Source organism: Aethalodelphis obliquidens, unplaced genomic scaffold (assembly GCF_003676395.1).
Source record: "Aethalodelphis obliquidens isolate GAN/ISIS:26980383/991018 unplaced genomic scaffold, ASM367639v1 scaffold2, whole genome shotgun sequence".
Classification (NCBI taxonomy): Eukaryota; Metazoa; Chordata; class Mammalia; order Artiodactyla; family Delphinidae; genus Aethalodelphis; species Aethalodelphis obliquidens.
In genome coordinates, this window is record NW_020837946.1 from 3,949,677 (window position 1) to 3,965,495 (window position 15,819).

General features: G+C 50.0%; 1 pseudogene; it reads right to left on the bottom strand.

Moving 5' to 3' along the window:
• Positions 1-257: 257 nt before the first annotated feature.
• Positions 258-1,828, bottom strand: LOC113624452 (disks large homolog 3 pseudogene; annotated as a pseudogene).
• Positions 1,829-15,819: the final 13,991 nt, after the last annotated feature.

Consider the following 15,819-nt stretch of genomic DNA (forward strand, 5'->3'; position numbering starts at 1 on the left):
TCTCTCACGTGTGAGTATATATATACATATATGAGAGTGTATAATATATATATATAATAATTTCTATATATTTTATATACATTACATATATATATATATAAAAATATATATATATATATATATAAATAAGATACTTTCTGTTGCCACAACCGCGCTGTCCCAAGCCGCGAGGCAGTGCACAGATCGTAGCAAAGCCTGGGAACCTCTCCTCACAGGGTGCACAGAGCTCGCTTCATAAGCTGCACAGCTGTCCCATCTGTCTTTCCGTCAGTCCTCCTCTCTTCTCTTCGCTTCTGCTTGGTTTTATGAAAACAATGACTCTGATGGATTTGCACCTGTGCTAGTGCTTGGGAAAGGTCCATGAAGGAATGGGCGCAGTCACATGATGAGTGAGATGGCATCATCCCCCAAAAATAAACTAAAACAAAACAAAAATTTAAAAAAACAGGACTAGAAAACTCAATTTTTTGGACATATCTAAAAAAGGGGACAAGAACAGTAGTCATCTGTTCTCCCCATGGGGACAAGAATGAAGAGGGAGGAGGGAAGAGAGACTTGATTTCTTCTGTTCACAATAGAATGGTTGGAGGGGATTCTTCAGAGTTTTTCAGGGGATGGGACCCAATGTACTGCCCAGACTGGTCCTCAATGATTTGTTCGATTTTGTTATAAATCTCTTCCAGTGAGTCACCCTGTACAATGGCTGTGAAGTAGTCTCCAAACTCCTGCTCCAGTTTCATGGCTTTGTCATAGATCTTATTTGCTTGTTCATATGTCTGCCGTCAGTTCATTTCCATAAGCGCTTCAATGGACTTGGGCTTGAAGAAAATGGCAATGGGATAAAGTTATAACTGCTGCAGCCTCTTGATAGCATTGCTAGAAACATCTAACATGCAGTGCTTGCCCCTCTCCCCAGCTCCCTTCACTGACTGGAGGCTGGTCCCATAGAGGTTATCGTTGAGTTGGCCTGCCTGGATGAACTTGTTGTCCTGAATATCCTTCTCCATCTGTTCTCGGGAGACCACAGAGCAGTAGTCTTGCCCATCCACTTCATCATCGCGCCGAGGCCAGGTAGTACGTGGTACACAGGATCCAATTTTACGCAGGAACTCCAAAATCAGGTCATCGTTGACTCTGTCCTTCATTGGGCCCAGGATGATGACGGGCCTTGCCTAGTGAACTTCTTGCCACGTCACTGGCTCATATGACAAAATAGCGTCCTCTTGTCCTTTGGAACCACTTTCGCCGTCACTGGTGTTGGATGTCACTCCCTGTTCCTGTACGCTGCTCTCCTGGGCCATGTTTTCTTTGCTCTTGTAAAATGGAAACTTTCGAGAGAGGCGGAAACTCCTTTTACGTTTCGTTTTGATCGACCTTTTAGACTCAATCATCCCCGTCCTGGCATGAAACTTCACGGTTTTCAATGGAGCCCTTTCTTTCTTTTCCACCCTCCTTCTTACTGGGAATCACACCAGTTTGCTCACTTTCTCCATGGGGGGGGGTCACCAGTCTCGCCTGCCACCACTCATCATCAGAGGTGTTAATGACATGTAGAATGTCACCATAGGAGAAGCTGAGGCCTTAGCTTGGCAGGCAGCTGTCCCGAGTCCGGTCATAATCAAACAAGGCCCTGACATACAAGGACCTCTTCTCACTTGTTCACAGGGACCCAGACCCAGAGCTCACACTGCTGTTCATCATTTGTTCTCGCGAGTCACGTATCTTCGATTCAAAGCGGCTGTATTCTGGCGCCGGGTCGGAGTCCAGGTCTAGTACTGAGAAAGCTCCAGCTCCGGCCGGCCCCTCTGTTCCGCGCGGGAGACCACGGACACCTAAATCAAATAAACTTTAATAAAAGACAGAAAGAGAAAATGTGTCTGATTTTCACTTATGGCTCCCTGGACAGAAATTATATGAAGAAGCACATCTTCCCAGCCTTTGAAGACTACCTTGGACTGTAAAGCGTTAAAAATTCTGGTGTTAGAACCCCTGCCTGGACCTCCAGGCTGTTAAAGTCCAGCGCCAGCCACTGGCAGACTTCAGAATAGGCTGCCAGGGCAGAGAAGGAACTGGTCCACAGCCCACTGCGGGGTCTCCAAGAGCCAACCTCCAGGGAAGGGGGGGCACCCACAGGGAACCCTGGACTGCTCTGCTCCTGGGTCCTGTAAAGGGCTGTGGCGGGGATGGCCGCCTTCTGCCAAGGGCACGGCCAAGCCCAAGTTTCAGGACTAGCTGCCAACATTCACCGTTACGAATGGCTCTTGCACTCACCGCCTCATTAAACCCTCAAAACTCACCTCGGAGGCCAATGCCGTATTGTGCCCATCTCACAGATGAGGAAACTAAGGTTTCAGCAATTAACCAGGAGTTGAATCAAGGCTCTGTCCTCTCTGAAACTCGACGGCTAAGCAGAAGCAAACAGACCCTCTCCTCTTGACCTGAAGCTTATGGTTGGCTTGTCTGCAGACTCCTCTGTACCAACGTTCTCAGTTACTGCCTGGACTTTCTTAAGGGGCTGGTCCTTACGTGGGCTCTGTATCAATTCAACAAATATTTGTTGCAAGCCTGCTTTCCCTGTAACACCAGGCTAGGTTGGGAATTGTAGAAGGTGTCCATGTGTCTTAGAGCCCCCGGTCCTTGCACAGAGGGGATGATGGACTGGATGAGAACTGTGTCTTGACTTCATGATTACGTCATGATTCCTATGGGAGCTCATCAAAGTCCAGCAGCCCATGGGGCAGATGCAAGTTCAGGCTCTTTTAGCCACAACTGGCTACAATCCAGCCTAGGCAGACAGGCTCCATTTTGACTCAAGAAGGACCACATCATCCCAGCTAGTGGGGAATCGTTGACAGGTGGGAAGGGAAGCTTCACTGAGATGGAATCTGGCCCGTCTGCAGCAGGATAAAAGGAGCTGGTGAAGGAGGGACTGAGACAGGAGGGGAGATCTGGGGGGAGAGGGGTACCTGACAGAGAAATACCCACGGGGGCGTGCAGGCTCAGTGGTCCTCCCATGCCACCTGTGGCTTCTCCTCTGAGACGTGCTAAACTGGGAAACAGCTGAGCCTGGGGTGCAGGTGCCGTGTCACTGGCAAGCTTCCTCTGTGGGCACTGGCTGCATCCCTCCCACAGATGCTCTCCTCCTCTGCACACCTGCCCCAGGTCCTGATGGCTGGGAAAGGACCCAGTAATAAGCAGGAAGGGTTAAGCCAGCCCAGCCGAAGGCTGTGGAATAGGCTGTGTGGTTTCCCGTGCTCAGAAAGTTAATACGTTCCCCAGGATTCTCGACTTCACACCACTGCGTTGTTCGGACGCCGTCCCATTCGGTTGCACGTAAGTCGAGTCTCCACACAGGCCGACTGTCCCGTTGGTGTGGCTGGGCCTGCACCTTCCCCACAGGGCTAGGAAGAGGACCCACCACACCTGGGAAGTGGCTCTGGCTCAGGTCAGCCAGGTCCGGGCTGGAATCATACCTCAGCCACGGTGGCCTCCGTGACAGTTTCTGTCCCCTTAGTGACAGAGTTCTCACCTGTGAAATGCTACGTAGGGACCAGGGCTGGGCTAGGTGAGCTGAGCCAGGTGCCTGGGGCACAGAATTTAAAGAGCTGCTGCAGGCATGGAGAGCGGGTGCCTCCTTAGATGGTGTGCCTTTCCACTGGGCTCCTATCTTGCCTCAGCCTAGTCCCAGCCCCGCTGTGTCCACTGTGGCATGAGCCCAACCACCTGTGTACCCTCACTTCACGCCCACCAAGCTGGGCTGGAGTCTCTCTCTGGTCCTGGAGGTAATTGCCCAAGACATTGTTTTGCAAATGAAGGTCTCAACCCACTAATGTAAACTGATGTGAAATCAATGGAGAGACCCTGGGCCAACATCTAAAAACCTGAAACAGTCTTGACTAGCCCGGAGTGGAATAAAAAAGAATCGAAAATATCAGAATGCATCTTATATGCTTTTTCATAAGGCATTTGTTTCAGGTGTGTGCGCTCTGTGTGTGTGTGTGTGTGTGTGTGTGTACTGAGTTGGGATATAAACTTTATTCTTTACCACACCTGCTCCCTCTAACCTGCTTTTCTGCACCTGGCGGGTCCCTATGGCATCCCAGCCCATTCCCAGGCACGTGATGGCTCTCGTTCCCACAGACCGATGCTGTGTCTGGCAGGTCAACATGCAGGGTGTTCTGCGTGCTTTCCTCCCTTGTGGAGATTCAAGTCCTCAGCTGCCAGTCTCTGGGCGATGACGATGATCTACTGGACCTCACCTCCATGGCTCCTGGCCACGGTCATGGCCACGGCCCAGCCCATGGAGTGGGAGAGTCAGACCTGGAGATGAGACTCAGACCCTGGGCAGCTGGACAGAGGCATGTCACGGTCCAGGTCCCGGTGTGGAACCTTGGAAGATGTGGCTCAGGAGTGACAAGGTGGCACCTTCCTCCCATCCCCACTGCCCTCGAGGAAAGAGGCGAAACGGGCTCAGGAAAACCACCCGCTTCCGCATGCACCTGAAATTATGCTTGAAGTCCTTGCTGGGGAGGATGAAGACACCAAGACACAGAGGACATAATACGTCTCCTGCAGGTAAGATACAGACTCACCTGCAGTTGATAGTGAAACACTGTGTATAAAGACACCATAATGCTGAAGAAAGCAGGGAGAAGGAACTGATATTTTCTGAGCACTTAGTATGCAAGATCATGCCCTGTGATTTCATTTCACCGTCAGAAGAATCTTACAGTCCGAGTGTTGTTACGCCTGCAACTGATGAGATGGAAATTGCCCCACGTTTTTAAGAGTTGGGAACAAGATTCATACATTCACGCATGCCTGATACTCGCCTCCATTTATTCAACAAATAAAGATCAAGCAAATATTATAATCACACGCTCTCTAGGCAAGATACAAAATATTAATTATATGCCCTCAAGATGTTCACAGTCTAGCGTGGGAAGATGGGTGCCTAACATTTAAGTGCATTCAAGTCATCGATGTCCCTGTGACTCAAAATTGAGTACACAGGGTGGGGTGGTGCAGAGCAGGGGAGTTCTGCTGGGAGGGGCTGGTTGGGCAGGGAGGGAGGGGGGTGTAGATGGCAGCCCGCATCTGGGTGAGATCAGTTTTGACTAGGAAATCAGGAAATAGGTTCACATTAACCAGGGCATCAGCAGAACAGAATAACCAGAGAGGTGTGGGGCAGGAAAGAGGGTCAGCCCTACAGAAGATGGGGGTGGGAGCAGTAGTGCCACGTGGTCCAGAATCCCTGAGGAAGACGGCGGGCTGGGGGTAGATGAGCGGCAGCTCTCAAATCCATTAGGAAACAGGTCCTTGGTTCTCATCTGCTGGGGTCCACAGGTTGAGGTCGCATTTCCCTTTGTATCCAACTCTGAGGACTAGTCTCATTATCCTTAAGAGCTCAGACTGCAGTAAGGGCTGGAAGACAACAGTGGACCTGAGCTCGCTCTGCAAAGCTGGGCGTGTAAGGCAAATGTCCATTAGGGTCATTGTCTTTTGAGGACTGTTGAGACCACTGCTTTGGAAAGCATCTCCTTCTTCTGTTTTCCTAGACAAACCTGCATGCACGTGGTATAACCACCGGGAGGTACGTGCATTTCTGGGATAGGTAAGTGAGGAAGAGGACCCTGAAGCAGGGTGGGTGGCCAGGCATGGAAAGAGGTCCCGGTCACTCCCAGGGAGCTGGGACAGGCTTCCAGGAAGCAGAGAGACTTCAGGGGCTTTTGTGCTCCTGCACTGCCGAACTGCTCCCGATGCAGCTGGATTTTTATGCTGAGGACCGGTGCACAGAAAACAGAGAGGGCTGCAGGCGCTCATTAAAACTTTACATCCTTGGGGGTGTGTGGGGATGTGTGTATGTGTATACATACTTGAGCTATTGGAAATATAAACATCTTGCATATTTTATTTGTTTTTCTTCCAACTAAGGAAAGGCCTTCCCTTTGGTTTGTAATCTGTAATCCCCTCGGAAACCCAGGGTGTAATCTGATAGAGGAAACTAAAACCCATCAAGGTTTCACGAGATCCTGAGTTGGCTTTCCTTGGGAAATGGCTTCTCCCAAGATTGCTTTCACTGTGAGAATGCGTTTTTACAAGGCCATGTTGGAATACGGGGTATGACATTTGATTGGGCCTTCCTTTAAAAGGTCAGGTTTGCTTTAATAATGGTACACGTCATTACGATGCATAATAGGAAACTACTGGCCAGTTGACAGACCTGAGGCAAAATGGATTTTCTTCTTCGGATTCAGACCTTCTGGAAATGGTAACCCAGCAGTGTACATAAATATTGGAATGTGGTAGTAATTATAATGTGTGAATAGGACAGAAAGGTTAATTCTGTTTCATTTTGACACCTGAAGGTGTCCAGTGAAATGTCAGTTAAAAATGTCCATATAAAGCCAGGCTCCTTTCAGCTTCAAGTAAGAAATACATATCTGATATTAGCCAAAAAGCCAATAAGTGCTTAAAAAAGCCAGATAACTCAAAGCGTATTCTATGATCCATGCTCCAAAGATGGATGTCCGAACAGAAGCAGCGTGGGACGGTTTGGATCCTTCATGGAGTTCCAGAGGAAGATGACTTGCGGTCTAGATTATTAAAGTAGATCTAAAGAACAGCCAAACCCCTTGCTATTAAGCAAGAGAACAGAGAACTAGCCCTAGAGCTCAAGTCTATGGCCTGGGCCACAGTCCCAGTTACCAGTGGTTCTGTCTTCCTGGAGCCTGGGTCCCTGTAGCCTGAGTGTGTGTCTGAATCTCTTCTGGCCTTGAAACTCTCAACAGATGCTCTACCATGGACCACCCATCCCTGCATGAGCCCAGCACTGTGACAACCCCCTGGAGAGGGTCCCGGGCCTTGATGCCTGCATTTTTACTCTGTCCTTGCATGCCCTCCCCTCCTCTGCACTCTGAGACTCCAGCCTACCTCTCACCTCAGTCAACCAAGTCCCTCCCTAGAGCTTTCCAAGTTCCTCTGTGCCTGGAACTTGAACCCAAGCACTCGTGACTTACATTCCAGCAACCGGAACACCTGTTGGCCTGAAAAGTACACGTGGTCCCCAGCTCTGTGGCTTTAAAAGGTGCCCTTCCCGTATTGCTTATATGTGGAATCTAAATAAAATGGTGCAGGTGAACTTATTTACAAGACAGAAATAGACTCACAGACATAGAAAACAAACTTACAGTTACCAAAGGGGAAGGGGGAGGGGGAGGGATAAATTAGAAGTATGGGATGAACAGATACACACCACTATATATAAAATAGACAACCAACAAGGACCTACTGCATAGCACAGGGAACTATACTCAGTATCTTGTAATAACCTATAATGCAAAAGAATCTAAAAAAGAATATATATACGTGTGTGTGTGTGTCTATATATATATACACACACATATATATATAACTGAATCACTTCGCTGTATACCTGAAACTAACACAACATTGTAAATCAACAATATTTCAATAAAATTTAAAATAAGATAAAATTAAATTAAAAAGATGCCCTTCCCCCGGGACTTTAAAATTCCATGGTCCATAGCCTGCTGGCTGCACAGTGCCTGTCTGGCAGCACAGATCATGAGACTTCAGCCACAAAATCATTCATGATCCCATCAAAGGCATGGAAATTTATACGCTGCTGACAACTCCCATGTTTTTCTATCCAAATCACACACCGATCTCCCAGCAGGAGTTGCCCCGAGGACAGATGTCCAAGTACAGCCCAGATGGAGGCTGCCCTCTATTTGTCTGTAGGACTCCTGTCAGGCTCCCCAGTCCATCCCTGGGCCCACCCAGAGTAGCCAGTTTGCCGTAATGATCCGGACACAAGCCAGTGGGGCACCACCACCACTAGAGACAAGGGGTAGCACAATCAGTCCACTTCTGTGCGAGAATCGTTTTCAAATTGAAGGGCAGGGCAGCCTAGACTGGGTGGGGAATCCACTGTCTGTTGCTGGGGAAAGTCACAGCCACGCCGTGACACTGCACAAGAGACAGGGACTTTGTAAAAACCTATAATGGAAGAGAATGTAAAAAGAAGATTTTTTAATGATAATAACAAGGACAATGATAACAGCAACCCTTAGTGGACTTGTGGGTGCCCTCCTGGATGTTGCGACTCCAGGGACCCATCCTTAAGATTAAACACACAACAAACTTGGGTTAAAGCAGAAGCGGTACGTTTAACACACACACAACACAAGGAATATATCTGCAACAAATCACCCTAGAGATCTTCTGCCAATTATCCCGGGAAGAACACTGATCTACGTGCTTCTCACAGAGAGCAGAATATTTTTGTCCTTTTGTTCTGGTGTGTACAGAGCACCTCAAGGCCAGTCAAAGAGGATGGACCGTCCACCTCTACCTTTCCAGGCAGGTAGCCAGGATGCCTGAGTGTCTCGGGCACCCCAAAGGAGAATTGCAGTTGCTTACATAGCCTTAGAATTTGCTGTGCAATTTGCTGTGCAAATATTTGTATCCCTAGAGAGGCTTGTTAAGGAGGGCAGCTGGGCAGCAGAGGCAGTTCTGCTCTGGTTTTCTTTCCTGAGCAAGCACTGCACAGTTGTCTGACACTTTGAATTGTGTAAACCATAAAATGAACAGTGGCCCCAAAGATCAAAGGCCAAATTGGACATTGCAGAGCAAGTAATAACACCCAGGCCTCATTCCTGGGGTGGCAGATGAATCTTTCCATCTACAAACAGAAACCTGGTTAAATACAGTTCCCCTGAATCCCCAGAAAAGTCGTGCCCCTCTCAAAAAATTTTGGAAAAGTATAAGTAATTATTGCAGGTACTTACTATTCAAAAATCAATCTTCAAGTAACCTAAAAATAGAACTAGATGCACGTATAAGGACCTAAAAATCTTTTTTTAAAAAAAATTTACTAATCTTCAATTATAAAATGCCCATGCGGATAGCAAGAGTAATAATTTAAAAATTCATGTCACATCCACTATTTGACGTCCAGAATTGCCGGTTCTGAAGGGATGACACAGGATGTGTTTACCTCTGCCAACTTCCAGTACCAATTCTAGATTTTAGGATTGGAATTCACAGCATATGATAAGCAAATACATTATTAAATTAAGCATGGCTTTGGGTGCTCACTGCTAAGGAAAAGCCCAAGTAAATAAAATGAGAAATTATTGCACACTACATAAAACCTTCAACAGACTTTATAAATCTTCGCTCTGCCCCCAGAACACCCATTCATTTCTGTTTCCAGCAACGTGCCGAGGTTTGCACATGTGCACTGGGGAGGGGGCATGGTGGAGATGAATTGGGGGGGGACTAGCCCCGGAGCCTGTTGCTGGGTTCTCAACACATCAGGGACTTCCCTTTCGTGCCAGAAGCAGATGTGCAGGAAGGATCCAACCTAAGAGGTTACAGGTCATTTCTTCAATTATCCTCCAGCCTCAACTACTCCATTCAGTGAAGTGTGACAGTGTGTGCTAGACCTGGTGGGAGGAGGGGGAGGAAACACAGAGAGAGAGAGAGAGAGAGAGAGAGAGAGACTGGCAGTGAGACACAGCCCCTCCCCTCAAGAAGCTTAACCCTCTATCAGGTGGATAATGCATGTATAAAAAAAATAAATAGGGCTTCCCTGGTGGCGCAGTGGTTGAGAGTCCGCCTGCCAATGCAGGGGACACGGGTTCGTGCCCCGGTCCGGGAGGATCCCACATGCCGCGGAGCGGCTGGGCCCGTGAGCCATGACCGCTGAGCCTGCGCGTCCAGAGCCTGTGCTCCACAACGGGAGAGGCCACAGCAGTGAGAGGCCCGCGTACCGCAAAATAATAATAATAAATAAATAAAGAGAATTTAATAGTGAAGGAAGAGTGAGCATTTATGGGCCTTCTCTGCCCTCCCAGGGCTGCTCCAAGCATGAACCCATTCCTTCCCGCCCCTGCAAGCCCCGTGGGGTGGATGGGTCTCCCCTTTGTTCTGACTGTTGAAAAGCTAGGAGAGGCTCCTAGGCTGACTTCCAGAAACCTCACAAGTTTCATCTTGTTTCCCAGTAGCCCAGTTTCCTAACCTCCTTTGCTTGCACGGCCTGTAGTTTTGTAAACTGCCTTAAATCACTTTGTAGAACATGTGATACTCTTATAAGAATGTGTTTACTAAACTCGGCATGCCTGAACTCAAACGCTATCATTTTCCCCAAACCTACTTCTCTTCTGGATTACCCTCTTCCGGTGAATGGCAGCTCCAGTTCCAGAGCTGAAACCCTGGGGTCACCTTTGCTGAGTCGCTCATTCACTCCCTGCTTTGTTTTTCTGCTCTGCCTGATAAAGCATTGGCCACTGCCCGTGGCTCCAGATATCTTCCTGGCTCATTTTTCTTGTTTCCATCCACACGTTTGCCATCCTGGGTTAGTAGATAGGATGTTATTAATCTGGGATACGGAAATACTTTTCCAATCCTCCTGCCAACCTCCTGTCTCTCTCCGCACTATTATATACTCTGCTGCCACAATGAGTTCCGAAAGCAGAGTTCTCATGACATCCCCACCCATAGCAAACCTCATGTAGCTGGTGTACATGTCCCATCCACCCACCCATCCATCCATCCATCCATCCATCCATCCAGATGGATAAGAGTCCTTTCTCTGTGCCCACCTAGTGCTGAGTATTTTATAAGCATTAAACCATTCTCTGTCCACTTCCCAACCCCGTGAGGAGGACATATCTCCTCTCCTGCAGGAATGGACAGTGACAAGGACTTTATCAGATTAGACAGAAAAAGCAGGAGAGTATAAGGGACTCAGCAAAGGTGACTGACTACAGTGTTTGAGCTCTGGGAACGGGATCTGCTGTTGTCCAAACTAGGGTAATCCAGACGAGGAGATACAGGGAAAATGACAAAGGGTTTGAGTTTAGACATGTTGAATGTAGTCAGTGAGTTCTTGTAAAGGTAAGTCTGGGCTTTGAGAGAAAGACTAGAGTTTAGATTTGGGGGCAATTAACATGGTAAAAAAAAAAGAAAAAAAGTGTCATAATGTTAAAGAGATCACCCTCCAAGAGAGAAGAAGGAAGGAAGGAAGGAGGGAAGGAAGAAAAGCCAAGATGGCAAATCTGGAGGCATCCCAGATGCTATGGGTATAGAGCAGGGATCAGCAAACTTCCTCTGTGAAGGGCCACATGGTACATATTTTAGGCTTTGTGGGCATCCGTCTCTGTCGCAACTACTCAACTCTGCTGTGTGGCATGGAAGCAGACGTAGAGACGATGCACAAGCGTGCACAACGGACGTGGCTGTGACCCAATAAAACTTTATTAACCAAAAGAGGCCAGGGCAAGATTTGGCCTGAGGGCCATAGTTGGAGGACCCCTGGTTTAGAGGTTGAGAAGAGGCATCAAGGCCATGGAACTGGAGCCATGCGGCACAGGGGCCGGGCGTGGGGAGGGGCTGGGGGAGGGAGGACACCGACCCACTTGTACCCAAGCTCTGCAAGGTGTAACCACACCTCCACCTCATGCTTTCCTCGCACTGGCCGTGCTGTTTGCCCAGGTGAACGATGCAGAGAATTAAGTGCCCAGATCTGACTGCAATGGTGGGTGGGGTCTGGGTACCAGCAGGCTCTCTGCTCCGCCTGAGGGGCAGCGGGACGGTGCCCGGACGTCCGGGTGGAGGAGACTCAGAGGAAGGCTGGGGTCAGAGGCTGCGGAGCGGCAGGGAGCAGACTCCTGCTCCCCAGGCCTCTCAGCGGCCCCTGCAGTTCCGGGTCTTCAGAGCCCTCTGGACTCCAGGCACTTTGCGGGGCTCCTGTGCAGGGGAACTGGATCCCTCAGGGGCCTCCCAAAGAGATGCTCCCCCAAGATGCTTTTCGCTCTTAGGAGCGTCCCTTTTCTCTTTCCTTACCTTGATCATGAGTCTCACGTCAAGAGGATGAGATCTTCTTTTCTCAGCTTTTTTCCAAATTAACTGCCTTCCTTGACCTAAAAACCTCACCGGAGGGGCCCTGGGGCAGCACCGGGCTGGTGGTGGGTGCACCCTGGGGGCACTGAACCACCTGCTGCTCCAGACCCCGGAATGTCAGGTGTCCTGGCAGAGATGGCGGGGGGGGAGGGGAATCAAAGGTTCCCATAGGCAAGAAGTAACTGCCCATCCCGGTTCACCCGTGCGGCAGGCCCACCCGAACGCCACCCTCGGAGCCCCGACGGGACAGCCGGTCCATGCGAGGGGACAGCGTCTACCTCTCCCACAGCCCTGCCTTCCTGTCCAGCAAGTTTCCCTCTCAACCTCTTCCCTGCCTGGCAGCTTGACACCTTCAGGAGATTGTTATCCAGCATCTCCTATGCCTCCAGTCCCTCCGCCGCCTGCCCAGCGGTGGGATTCAGGCCGCTGGAGGGACCGTCCAGCGTGCGGGGCAGAGGCCGTCCAGCGATGGTCTGGCCACAGTCATCACTGCTCACCTTCCAGCGAAGACTCCCCATCTCCAGCCCAGTGGGTCATCTGGGCCCACGGCTCACTCAGGAGGCTGCTGCAGAAGCCCCGTGTCCACCTGATTCAAGCAGGGACATGCCAAGGCTCGGAAGGGCAGGCTGTGGGGATGGAGGAGGGAAAAGTTCAAGTCTTCAGACCTCCCCTGTGAATAAATACAATAAAAGAGGAAACGCTTCTTTTTTTACAAGGCCAGGATGAGCGCAGGAAGAAAGGTCCTCTCTGCCTTGCGGCCTCACCTGGCTGGTGACATCCCTTAGGTGTCCAGGTGGGCTGGATCTTCCTCCCCACACAGGGCTGATGGGTCCACTCGCCACCAAGAAGCCCTGAGGCAAGGACCGGGCAGTGGTCCCAGGAGTGGGGACCACAGGCTGGGGCAGGGGACGTTTCTGAGCTGGCATCAATGGGATCAACAGTAGAGGCCAAGGAAGATGGATGCAGAGCCCGACCCCAGGTGAGGGAGGCAGGTGCGTGGCGATGCCATTGTCCCTGGTGAGCACAGGACCAGAGATGGGGAGATGGGAACAAGGAGAGTGCTGCTAAGTGCTCCACTCTGGGCCAGATGCTTTCTGTGTGTGAAAAGTGAGGCACCAACAAGTTCAGGTTCAACATGCTGGGGGTCCCCCCAGCATCAGGTAAACGTACACGAAGATGGGGCTTTGCGCATCGTTCTGTGCTGGGCTGAGAGCTGGTTCCTCAGAGAAGATGACTGTGTAAAGCAAGAAAGAAAAACACAAGTGTAGCTCACAACTGCAGGAAAGCTTGACATTGAGGGGGGTTCAGAACAGAAGAGCGGCCAGCCGTCTGTGTCCTCGAGAGAAGGGATTTCCCAGGTTTCCTCACAGTCTGTTTCACTGTCCCTGAGAAGGAGCTCAGGGAATGCCTGAATGAATGAATGAGTGATTGAATACATGCATGCACTGGAGGGACCTCCTTTGAATCCTACGCCAAAAATATCTACCTTTCAACTTGGGCAAGTCACTCCAGCTCCCTGACATTTTTGTTGCTGTGGTTTACCTATAAATGGCAAATAATAATTCCACAAGTTGTGGGAACCAGGGCAATGTCAAAAACAGAAACCCACCCCAGTGCAGGGTTTCACTGCCTGCTGTGCCCTTTCTGCCTTTCCCGGGCCTCATCTTCCTCATCTGGAAACACAGGCTGTAGGACTAGATGTTTCTGAGGTCCCTTTCAGCTGGCGTTCCAGGATTCTAAGTGAATGCAGAGATTGGGGAGTACATGGTCAGGGGGGAGGGGACCCGTCCCACAGAAGATGGTCTATGAATGCAGTTGGCACGGCTGGATTCCTGTGTCTTGGCTCAAATCCAAGAGAAAACATTCCTCTTTTTCAATCACTGTCATGACTGACAAGTTCTGCGGGGATCCCTCTGCCCGTGTGGAATGCAGACATGCAAGGCGTTCTGAAACCCAGCCCTTAACAACGGAGAAGTCTTCCCCTGCTAAGTGAGTCCAACAGCGCAATGCTTCAGCCGCAGGGCTGAAGAGATGCTGAGGAAGGGAATGTTGTTGGGGCAAGCGTGCAGTCCGACCGAATGGAATCTGTGAGTTGCCTTTATGCCACATCCAAAGCTCAAAATCTAGAGATTCCCTACATCTGAATGTGGTGTCTATCTTCAACTCTATTCTACAACTCAGACGAAATTGCTATATAAAAGTTTATAGATGAGTGGATTCAAAATTTGAAGGGAAGTGTAAGGAACCTCTTTTCCAACCACAGAGCCAATTAAGGGGGCAAAACATTCCCTTGAAACTTGAAATTTAAAAAGGAAAACAGGGCTTCCCTGGTGGCGCAGTGGTTGGGAGTCCGCCTGCCGATGCAGGGGACGCGGGTTCGTGCCCCGGTCCGGGAAGATCCCACGTGCCGTGGAGCGGCTAAGCCCGTGAGCCATGGCCGCTGAGCCTGCGCATCCGGAGCCTGTGCTCCACAACGGGAGAGACCACAGCGGTGAGAGGCCTGCGTAGCGCAAAACAAAAACGAAAACAAAAACAAAAAAGGAAAACAAATGGTCCCCTAAGAGCCAACGATAATATCTACCCATAAGGGGCAGGCCAAAGCAGCGTGCAAAACTCGATTTAGAGAGAGTCCAGCTCCCCGACCCATAAGGTGCACTGTCTTCCCATCTGAAGACAGAAAGTGCACAGCAGACGTGAGGTGGTAGCCGCAGGAGCCCAGGACAGAGAGCCACTGGAGAAAGTGAGGAGCGGGGCCTGGGGAGAGCACCGTCCACCGAACGCCCACTGGTGGTGGTGAACGTGTGAGTTGCTGGGCTCTCCTGAGCCGCTGACATGACACACAGCAGGATTCTCACTGGCCAGGGCTCTGGGCTCAGAGGGACCACGTGCTCACCCGCAAGAGCCAGCCCCAGCGTCTGTGAGTTTCACGGTCTTGAACTGAAGTCTTATTTCACACGCAACAGTCTTCAATAAATGTTTGCCTAAAAAAAAAAAAAAACCGCAGGTAATTAACCACCTTGTAAGTACCTCCCGAAGTATCATTTGGCTTCCCCTGCAGGACTGAATGCATGGTCAGACCCTCCCCTAACCCCGGAGACCTCCTTGCTTTCAGAGAGGTGGAGGGTAGTCGCTTCCCATGATACCATGCGCTCCTTTCCGGCGGACAGGTCCTCCACGTCTTACCAGCCTACTTGTTAGCGTGAGATCACAGATGCCAAGATCATTTTGCAGCTGAACCCGTCTCGGAAATGACTTCCTCCAGCCTGACATTTGACACACGAGGAGACATGGGATGGGACCAGCTCAGACTCTCCGTGGTGGAAGCAGCGCTTGCCCCCAAATCCCCCGATTCAAGGACCTTTCCAAACCTTCCTTTAACTCCTAGGTATTGTGTATGGTTCAGGTGTGAAAAGATTAAATTAGAAGTTTTGACCAAAGCAGCGAGATGCTACACCAAGGTCTCAAGATTCCCAACTAAGCACCCAAGATCCAGGTTATCAGTGACCCCAACCGCTGGGGAGCGGGGAGTGGAACCTGAGGGACGTCACCTCCAAGAGGCAGGTGACCGGCAGAGGTGGCCAAGCACACAGCTAGTCACATTACACCCGACACGTGTGATGGTAAAGGGGCCACACGGTTGTTTTTGGCTTGTGATGAATAAGTTTACTTGGTAGAATCTTCTAAGTAACGTCCCCCAGTCCCAGAATTGGAGGCACCAATCAGGAAGTGAACCGAGTGTCTACTGTCAGCTGAGCTTGTCTACCGGGTGGTCCCGAGCTACTTGGTTTCCTCGTGTTTATTTTTAGAACAAGAATGCCTGTCACGTTTTTGGAAATGCATTCCTTTGAATTCAAACCACTTCAAAATGGTTGGACCCCAAATCAGCAT